This window comes from Ceratotherium simum, chromosome 24 (assembly GCF_057802395.1).
Source record: "Ceratotherium simum simum isolate JZ-2026a chromosome 24, ASM5780239v1, whole genome shotgun sequence".
Classification (NCBI taxonomy): Eukaryota; Metazoa; Chordata; class Mammalia; order Perissodactyla; family Rhinocerotidae; genus Ceratotherium; species Ceratotherium simum.
The window spans coordinates 41,812,658-41,823,710 of NC_141923.1; positions in this window are offsets into that span (position 1 = coordinate 41,812,658).

Below are 11,053 nucleotides of genomic sequence, written 5' to 3' on the forward strand. Positions count from 1 at the left end.
TCAGAATACTAAACAGTAACCCAAATGTTTGTGCATGGAGTACGGCCAAGCAGATGCAGAGTGTGGAGGAATGCTTCCCTTAAGCAGGCAGTAGCTCGCAGAGCACTCTCCACCACAGCCAGGCTGCAGTATTTCTGGACAGGGGCTCTATGGACATTTGGGGCCAGACAATTCTTTGTAGGGTATGTCTTTACATGCTGCCCAGATCTTTAGCACTCCTGGCCCGTGGCCACCTGCCACTATGAAAACGAAGCACGTGCAACAAATCTCCGAAAGTATCTAGGGGTTGTGATAACGTCTCCAACCAAAACCCACAAACCCCTTCTTGTTCTTGAGGGAAAATATTCTCTCCCCAGATTTCCTCAGTCCCTCTTTCCGCTCACAGGGTCTTTCTTTTTTTCCCCAGAGACTGCCAATCTTGGAGGATCTGGATTTTTAAAGTTATTTTTATATGTGCTTTTATTATGAACGGTGACAATTTTCTTACACACGACTGCCTTCATCTTGGCTGATCTACCCTGTTGGGCCTGAGCCCATACCATCAAAAGTGACCATTACTAAAAGGAGGGAAGATGGAGTACCATTCTGTCACAGCTGGAACTAAAAACTAAGGTTACCAATCACAGAAAAAGCCTTGGTTGGGACTTTATTCAAAGCATTTTAATGACACTCAGAGAAGATTGATGCATTAAATTCCAGCAACTCTCACTCTATTATCAACTTGAGTTGGGAACTTCGAGGAGGTTTAACTTTCAAGGAAAAGAGAATTCAATTCACTGTGGGCTTGTTGTTTATTATATTAACACTGAGCTAAGTACTGTAGACTCTTCAAAAGAAGCATCAGCTATGCCATTTTATCTCAAAGAGCTTAAAGTTCCATTGGGGCAATAATATAATAACCCTGAAAATAATTAGAGAACAATATCACACATAGTTCCTATCAGAAGTAATTATAAAAAGAGGTGAGACTGGGAGGAGGTGATTATGTTTCCAGGTAACCGCGAAAAAACTTTCTGGAGAAGGATGGGATTGAGGAGGGGGGGTGGAGGTTTGCAATGATTGGAAAGAGGGAAGAAAGAGCTGTCTAAGGAAATTTAATTACTGCAAGTAACAGTCTTCAAAACACTTCAAGATGAAAGAAAAGGAAAGTTTGGTAGGCAAGACTGGAAAATAAAACATTGAGGAGGGAAGCCGCGGTCTCTTTCACTTTCATCACTGTTTTAAAGTTATCTTTGGTTTCTGACAGGGACAGCCTTAGACATGAGAACATACAAGGTATTCCAGGAATTAAAGAGGGTGGAAGTTCTGTTGCATCAGTGCCTAGAACCTTCTCCATTTGACTCTCCACTGTTCTCAGCCATGAGCTAGTTTCTATGCATCTAACTGGGTCCCCATGAGGCTTGTGGACTGAAAACCCTGTTGTTTTTAAATACTTAACAATAAGAAAAATGCTGCTGTTTATGCCTGTCTAACACATGTAGATGTTTAGTAGGAAGCAATTAAATGTTTTCAAACTCATTTCTAGTGGAAATTAATCAAGAATAGTATCTTAATGTTTTGTGAATTAGGCCATGGTGTTTTGATTACATTCTCTGTTTTTATTGTGTGATTTGAATTGTAGGATGTGAATGATGGCTTGGATAGGAAAGGATTTAGCACCAAACTAGGATTTGGTTTGCCCAAACAGATACTTGAGCTGACAGTAAGTTTGTGTGTTGTCAGAATCACGCTGTAAGGTGCTGAAATATAGCATATGGTTTCAGGTTTTTTCTGTAATTGAGAAAGGACCTTGTCCTGAGGGACCATTGCCTTGGCTTGTGGGGCCTTGCGTGATGGCCACTCTCTTCAGCACTGTCCTGGCCTCGTGAAGAGATAACTGAGGCTTAAGGAGAGGGAGCAGCCAATGCTCTTTCCAAATGGGAATAGAGAAGGGGGCTGAAGTGACAGGAGTCTCTCCTTGTCTCCTGGCAGTTGTTTAAGTTTCCCTGCTCATAGAGGAAATAATGAAGTCGGTGTTTGAATCAGTTTTTTTTTTTTTAATTATAGGAATTTTAGATTTAAATGTTAAAATTCTGTCAGCTCACGAATGGACTGATCCAGGAGAGGCTGGGGTTCCACTGTTCTGTCTATTAGTTTCTGCCCCACTGGCTTCGGGAGAGTTCCTTCATTTGTTTATCTGTCCTTCGTTTGCTTTGAGCACTTTGGCTCCAAGTTTTAAGATAAATTCTGTGCAAAATGGGAAGAGGCAATCCTGACGGATGCTATTTTTGAAAAGAACTTGATGTGTGTCTTCACCAGAAGCAGCAGATTCTGAGGCTGGATTTTTCTCACTGGTGAATGGAAAAAGTGAGGACAATTTAAAGGTATTAGTTATAATAGTTGTTTTCCTGATGATAGTAACTGACTCTTGAAACATATAATTGAATTCCAAGATGAATTATGCCTCTATTTAGCTTTGATGTTGAAATTTGTATATTAATTTGTTTTCATTTTCCAATGCAATAACTGCTGGTGAGACGAAATGACTGTGTGGTTTTATTATAGTTTGTGTATTAGGTTTCTACATAGAAACAGAACCAATAGGAGGTTGGTACACATGCGCGCGCGCACACACACACACACACATATATATATATATACAGAGAAAGAGAGATTTACTTTAAGGAATTGGCTCACTCAATTGTGGGGGCCAGCAAGTCAGAAATTTGCAGGGCAGGCCAGCAGGCTGGAGACTCAGGGAAGAGCTGATGTTACAGTTCAAGTTCAAAGGCATGCTGGAGTCATAATTCCCTCTTCTTCAGGGGGACCTCAGTCTTTTTTCATGTAAAGCCTTCAACAGATTGGATGATACCCAGATGGAGGCTAATCTGCTTTACTCAGATTCTACTGCTTTTAAATGTTAATCACATCTGAAAAATACTCTCCCAGCAATATCTAGACTGGTGTCTGACCAAAAACTGGGCACCATGGCCTATTCAAGTCACCATGTAAAATTAACCATCATCTTACGGACCACAAGCAGGTTTGTCTGCTTGAAGTGCTACAGAAGAACCAGATGCTGAGGCAAAGGTCTTTAGCAGAAAGAAAGGGCAGGGCAGCCAGGCAAGGAGAGAGAAGGCAAAACTCTCAAGTCTGTCTCTTGGAGCGGTTTTTGTGTGGAATATATATTGGGGAAGTAGGGAGTAGGAGGGAGGGAGTAGGAGGGTATTGGGGCTGAAGTTTTAAGAGTCCTCTGTGCAGGTGTGACTGTCTTTCATATTTCTCCATGGGTCACATGTATAAATGGGGGGGGGGTTTCCATGTGTTACATGTGGTGGATTTTTGGCCTGTGATGTCCAAAATTTACTGATCAGTCATTCTGGCCCCTCAATGCATCTGCACAATGTTTGGTTGAAGGAGGTTGTCAGCAAGTTTTTTCCTTATCTGCAGTGTCCTTGTTACTCTGTAAGACAAGCTCAGAAAGTCTGGTTAATTTGTTTGTTACTTTAACCTTATGAGTGTGGGGCATGATTTCAGTCCCCGCTGTCTTTTGACCATTCCTCAATCTTGAGGGATTAGGGACAATGACCACTCTAGCTGCTTCCTACTGGTTTGGGGTGCAGATCAGGGTTTGAGGAATGAAATCGGCATTGAGCTGTATGTATTCTCGGGTGCTCAGACTGGATTGGTGGAGGGGTTGATATCTCCCAAATTTGGGGTGAGATGGCATAGGAATAGCCCAGTGGCCTATAGTCTTTGAGTTGCAAACCTGGTGAGAAATTTAAGAATTATTGGCCCAAGTAGAAGAAGCAATAAAATCATGATTAAAGGACCTGCCAGTGGATATAGCTAAGTTAGCCAAGACTTATTAGGGAAGAAAACTTTCATAGAATTCCAAAGCTCCTGGGAAGAAGGGTTACTGATGTCATGTAACCAGCTGACCTGTTGATATATTTTCTTAATATTCTGTTCTACCTGCCCAGTTGTGTTTATCCATGGGGAGCAGGAGGTGTGAGCAACTGCAGATGCCTCTTTGCTCTGTCAGGAGACAATCAAGGGCTATTCTGTTATCCATCACCACATTTGCTAAGGAGTTTGTTTGATAACTGAGGTGAGGAACTTGAATCCTGGGAAACAGTCCAGCAGAGTATTCTGAGGAACTGCTCCATGGTTTACAGCTCTGAGTATAGTTTTTATACTTTTTTTTAACAAAGCAGTGTCCATGCAAGAAAGGGCTTACACAACTAGTAGCCATCTACTTCAAAGAGAATGTGACCAAGAGCTTTTTGGTTATACATCAAACAAGGGTAAGAGTTGGTGTTATCTATGTGTGGAGGGAGGCAAGGACCGGGGTTGTTACTTTTTCCCTCAACCTCTAAAAAATGCAGCTGAGGAATGTGAGAATGAGGTACTCTTTGTCTTTTCCTGTTGTGGATCTGTCCAGGTGGTGATTTCAGTCATGAAGTGGGGGTTGCAAGGTCATTCTAACATAAGCTTAGGACGGCCTACATGGCTGCTTCACAGTACAGCATGGATTTTTATTGTACTTATTTTAAGCCTATGTGGCTTGCTTGCTAGTTTCACCTGTTAGACCAGGGAGAGGGGTCCTAGTTTGGTCCACAATCCTCGCTTTGGTCGTCATCAACCCATGGTTGCATTCATAACCGATGAGGTATTCCTTTGGTTTTCCTCTGACACAGTGAGGTACCTCTCATTTCCTTACCTATCTTGCAAGTCCTTCATTAAAAAAGCATTCCAGGTGCTTCTACCTTCCCAGCTAACATGATCCAGGCCTTGTCCTATTGTTGCCTCCCTCAACATCTAGCATAACATTAGAACAACATGATAATTATTATGATTAAAATTACAATTGTGAACATGGTTTTTATAATTCCTCTCTCAAAAATGTTCCCTGCCAGAATTTCTCTGGAGATTTTCCCCAGGGTGTGCCCTATATAATAGATGTATCCTGTGAAGTCAGAACTAATAGGAATATTTACAACAGATTCATGTCTTAGACTCTGGGTTTTGGAATTATACATGAGTATTTGACTTGTGGGCTCACTGTTTGTTGGACTAAAAGTGGTAAACTTTTCCCCAGACCAATGGTCAGTATCTAAGAATTGAGTGGCTTGGAAAGACAAATGCTGTGACAAGAATAGGTGAGTCAAGTAAGAACCCAAAATAATGCATATTGTCCCTTAATTACTGGCCTATTCTGGACTCTTGGGAGAGACATTCACATCAGATGTCAGCATCTTCTCATCCTGATTTGGTAGCACTCATCTTAGTCAGCTGACGCCAAGTGTCAGTCACAGAAGTTGAAGTTCACTCAGGAGGAAGGGCCTTTTTTTAAATGAGAAATGTGAATCCATGAGTTTACGCCTTTTAATTTTGTAGTGCATGGATTGGTTAAGAGTACCTGGTATGGTCCTTTCCAATGGGGCTGCAAAGAGTCTTTAATTTAGTGTCTCTTCCAATAAACAAATCTCCAGATTGTAGTCCATGATCCTCAAGGTCTTCATCTCCCAAGAGCTCACTGTGAAAGGAATCAGCTACTAACCTTTCATTTCTTTTTAGGGTCTTAATAAGGCCTTGACAATAATGTAAGATATTTCCTTTGAGCAAAGTTGGTTCATACATTCCTTTATCTAATTGCATAGGCCATCTTGTTATTACTTCAAAGAGAGACAGCCAATGTTTACCAAAATATGTAGATCTAAGTTTGAGGAGCACTAGCGGAAGAGCTTTTGGCTATGAGAGATTAAATGCTTCTGAAAGTTTTGTCAATTGTTTTGATAGTGCCATTAGTTTTTTCCCATTAATTCCAAGGACTGGGGATGTTAAGCACAGTGAAAGTGCTGCATTATTGGCCAAATGTAATTATTTGTCCAGCGAAATGAGTTCCTTGGTCACTGTGTAATTCAATAGGAATTCCCCAAACAGGAATTATTTTTTTCTACTAACAATTTACCTACTGGTAAAGCTGTTGCTTTTCTGCAAGGGAAAGCTTCAACCCAATGTGACAACATATAAATCATGACAAGTACCTATTGATAACCTTGAGAGGGAGGCATTTGGATAAAATCCAACTGCCAAATTTTAAATGGTCCTGCTGGCAAAGGGAAAATTTACTTTGAACTATGTAGGGGCTTCCTTGTGTTATGTTTAGGGCAGACTAAACATTTAGAATATATTTTCTGTGTTATAGTAAAAGGGAGTTTCCAAAAGTATTGTTTTCCCCAAGAGATCATTTTCTCTGGGACCCACTGAGTCAAATCATGAATACTGTAGAAGTGGAAGTGGAGCTTCTAAAGGAAGTATTGGACGTTGGTTAGGTCCAATCCACAGGTTCCTGTGAGGATCAGAAGCCCCCTCCCTACCCCCCAACTTTGGATCTATATTTGTTTTTCTTTTTCTGTGGTGTTCTTCTGAAAACCAAACAGAGCCTCAGTTAAGTTAGAGAGGGACAAGGAACACACCAGTGTTTGTGGAATCACCATTTGTGAGGCAGCTTCTTTGGCTCCTACCTGATCTGCTAACTTGTTTCCTTTAGTTTCTAAAGTGTCTGTCTTGGAGTGACCTTGTACTTTTTTATTATTGCCAATTCCTTAGGGAATAAAATGGCTTTTAACAAAGCAACCACTTGTTTCTCATTTCTAATATGTTGTCCAGTAGAGGTTAAAAAAACCCTTTGTTTCTAGAGCATCCCAAAATCATGGGCTACTCCAAATGTGTATTGACTATCGGTCAAAATATCTGCAGTTTCCTTTAGTCAAATGACAGGCTCTAGTCAGAGCAACAAGTTCAGCTTGTTGTGCTGGGTGAGCATCAGGCAAGGGAGCACTCTCAAGAACAGAGACTGGGAAACCACAGCATGTCCAGCTTGATATTTCCCAGTAGATCCTCGCAAGTATGAGCCATATGTGAATCACATAAGGTCAGCATTAGTTATAGGACTGTCGCATAAATTGTCCCTAGAAGTCAAAAGCTGGTCAGTTAATTTTATGCAGTCATGATCAAATTTCACTGATTTGGCAACATCTGGGAGCAAGGTAGCCAGATTTAACCTGTTACACCAGAGCAAAGTTATATTAGGAAAAAACAAGCACAGAATAATGTTGAGGGTGATGACAATTTAACAAGGCTTCAAATGAATGAGGAGCATAAATAGTTAAAGTAGACCCCATCACCATTTCTTCAGTAGCTGTACACAAGAGAGCTGTTGCTGAAATAGCCCTCATACACAGTGGAAGTCTTTTTGCTACCAAGTCTAAATTCTGATTATAATATCCTATAGGTTGACGTTGATCATCACGTTCTTGAGTTAATACACGTAAAGCATTTCCTTTATCTTTGTATACAAAGAGAAAAAAATGGCAGGTTGAAATTAGGGTAACCTAAAGTTGGTGCCTGAGCCAAGATGGACATTAAGGTGTTTCTGGCTTTTTTTCCTTCTAGTAACTCCATTCAATTAAATTAGACTGGTCTGACTTAAGAAATATATATAAAAGATTGAGCAATGGGTGAAAACTTAGGCACACAGTTCCTGCAGTATCTAGTCAGTCCTAAAAAAAAAAATCCCCTCAATTGTTCTTTTGTTAGCAGTTGATGGAGCCATCAGTTTCTCCATTATGCTTCTGTAATTTTTTACCTAGTTTGGTTTTATGATCTGAAAGTTTATCAGAAACCTGTAATCTAGAGTAAGCATCAGAGGCATTGCCATGGATCTTTCTGAAGATGAAACAAATTTGCAAAAGCATCAGATTAAAACGATAATTATCCACAGATGACCAAAGACTTAAAATAAAGCAATTGACAAGGAAATTTGGTTATTTCTGTGACATATAACATTTTAAGATAATAACTAGAATTACAAGTGATAACATTATACCAGGACATAGAAAATTTAAAAATTTCATATGATTTTTAAAACACAGATTAATAACATATATGTATGCAAGGATATCCATAAAGGAAGCTTAGCATCACTTATTTGGCAATGCTTGCCATGTAGTTTAACATACCAAACAAGCCAAATTAATTTAATATTTACCTTTTTATAAGAAGAGAGATCAAATTCTTTGAGAAGTCCCAGGGGTCTGCTGGAAATTCTCAAAGTTACTTTCAGATCACAAGAAAGACTCTATTTTGAATGTGAATTTTGGGAAGTTTGTCAAAAATATCAAAAGGTTTTAGAATGCTTGGTTAAATAGGATCATAGATCAATATGAAACAATACTTAATTATCTATTCATTAAGTGACAATAAAAGATTTTCAGACAAATATAGAAATTGAAATAGTTGTAAGAAAAACCTTTACTCTTCTGGTTAAAGATCTGATAAAAACAACACATGAAATTTATTTTGATAAAACACAAAATCCCTGCCTTTTGGTAGACCACTCAAAGCAGAAGAAAAAAAAAAAATCTTTTCACAATCACTTTCTCAAGAGCACGCCAAAAGTCCAAATTTCAACTTTTGTACCAGCTTACCTCTGTTACTTATAAATCTTAGCCAACTTGACCATGCACAAAACTCTTTCTTTAGGGCTTTTCTTTCACAAACCCTGTATCATTTCTTTTTTACATTCAGAAATTGTCTCCTGCCTCTCTTTTTTTTCTAGTACTTTAGGACAACTTTATCTTTCTTAACAAAACAAACAAAAATATTTCCATTCCTTACACCTTCTTCTTCTTCTTCTTTTTTTTTTCGTGAGGAAGATTAGCCCTGAGCTAACATCTGTTGTCAATCTTCCTCTTTTTGCTGAGGAAAACTGGCCCTGTGTTAACATCCATGCCCATCTTCCTCTCCTTTATATGAGACGCTGCCACAGCATGGCTTGACAAGCGGTGCGTTGGTGTACGCCTGGGATCCGAACCCTGAGCTGCTGCAGTGGAGCACGCACACTTAACTGCTATGCCACCAGGCGGGACCCCCTTACACCTTCTTTATTGAAAACATACATCTTCTTTTCTTTTCTTTTTTTTTTTGGTGAGAATGATTGGCCCTGAGCTAACATCTGTTGCCAATATTCTTCTTTTTGCTTGAGGAAGATTGTCCCTGAGTTAACATCTGTGCCAGTCTTCCACTATTTTGCATGTGGGATGCCACCACAGCTTGGCTTGATAATCAGTGTGTAGGTCTTCACCTGGGATCCAAACCCATGAACCCTAGGCCACTAAAGTGGAGCATGTGAACCTAACCACTATGCCACTGGGCTGGCCCCCATACATCTTGTTTTATTTCCATACCGACTGTCTAGAAATATGTGCTTTCTCATTGAAAATTTCTCAGCATGGCATGAAATATGTTTATTAATAAACTCAAGTTTCTTTCAGTTTATCTGAAATAAGAAAACAAAGGTAGATAAATCTATGTTTAGCTATTAATTCTAATATTTTATCTTATGTGGAAAAGACCCAGATACTCAATAAATTTCCATCATTTAACTTAAATTAGCAAAACTCCAAGGTTTCAAGTTATCAAAAGCTTTTGAAGTTATTTCAAGTACATACACCATAACACACAATTATTGTTAAAAAGTTCACCCAAAGACTTTTATCTTTCACGTCTATTTAGTTTACTTCTTCCCAATAATTATATTCAGATTTCCCACAAAAATTTCATAAAACATCAGGCAAAATCAGCTATTATTCTGAGTTATTTTTGCTGACAAATTTTGCAACAGAGATAACATGCCTGTACCATATCCAATGCTGATAACTCTGGAAACATGTTTATTTTAATCAAATTTAAATAAGCTTTCATTTACCAAAGATTGTTTTATATCATGTTATCTTGAAAGATATTTGGATTAGTTTCTATTACACTTATATAAGCGCTTATTGTACCAGATGGTGTTATAAAAAAATCATCTTTTTCTTTTCATAGGCTCATAACTAAAAGTACCCCAAATTTGGAGGATGCAGCCCAAAGGGCTACATTTAGAGATTGAATTAACATTCCCCATTCCCAGTGTGCACCACTTACTTCCACTCACAAGTCTCACTTACACTTGGCGTTTAGAATTAATCTGCCAGCTCTGAACCAAGTTTAACACCAAATTCAAGTTACCAAGTTTCCAAGAGTATCTCTGTGAACCAGGGAACCATCCATTTCCTTCTTCCCCTTTACCAAGGCCCTCCAGTGAGGGTCAAATTACCAAAGCCCCCTAATGAGGGTCAATCCAGGAGAGAAAACAGATTTTGGACACAGGCATTGAGACACTCATGCAGAGACGTCTTGTTCCAAAGTCTTTCTACAAAATAAAGCTGTAATGAGCCAGGGGTTGTCGATGCTGTGCTGGAGCAGAGCCCCTGAGGCTGAGTCTTTTAGGCTAAATTGCCTAGGCAGCTGCTAAGACCGGTTGTCTGAGCCCCGTTCCCCACGTGGGACCAGCAAACCACAGGCAATCATGTAGGCAGGACTTAGTGTCCCACCTGGGTCACCAAATTTGTTACCGACCACAAGCTGGGTTCATTTGCCCCATGTGCTGTGGAAGAACCAGATGCTGAGGCAAACATCTTTAGCAGAAATAAAGGACTTTATTGCAGGGCAGCCAGGCAAGGATACAGGAGGCAAAACTCTCAAATCTGTCTCCTGGAGCAGCTTTTGTGTGGGATATTTATCAGGGAAGTAGGAAGTAGAAGGGAGGGAGTAGGAGGGCATTGGGGGCTGAAGTTTTAAGAGTCCTCTGCACAGATGTGACTGTCTTTCATATTTCTCCATGGGTCACATGTATAAATTCGGGGGGGTTCCGTGTGTAACATGTGGTGGAATTTTGGCCTGTGACGTCCAAAGTTTACTGATTAGTCATTCTGGTCCCTCAATGCACCTGCGCAATGTTTGGTCAAAGGAGGTCGTCAGCAAGTTTTTTCCTTATCTGCAGTGTCCTTGTTACTCTGCAAGACAAACTCAAAAACTTTGGTTAATTTGTTAGTTATTTTAACCTTGTGGGTGTGGGGTATGGTTTCAATCATAGCCTGTAAATTAATAAGTGAATGTATACAAACTTATGTACATAAGTTTACAAGTACATACACTGGAATGAATGAGACATTCATACTGGACC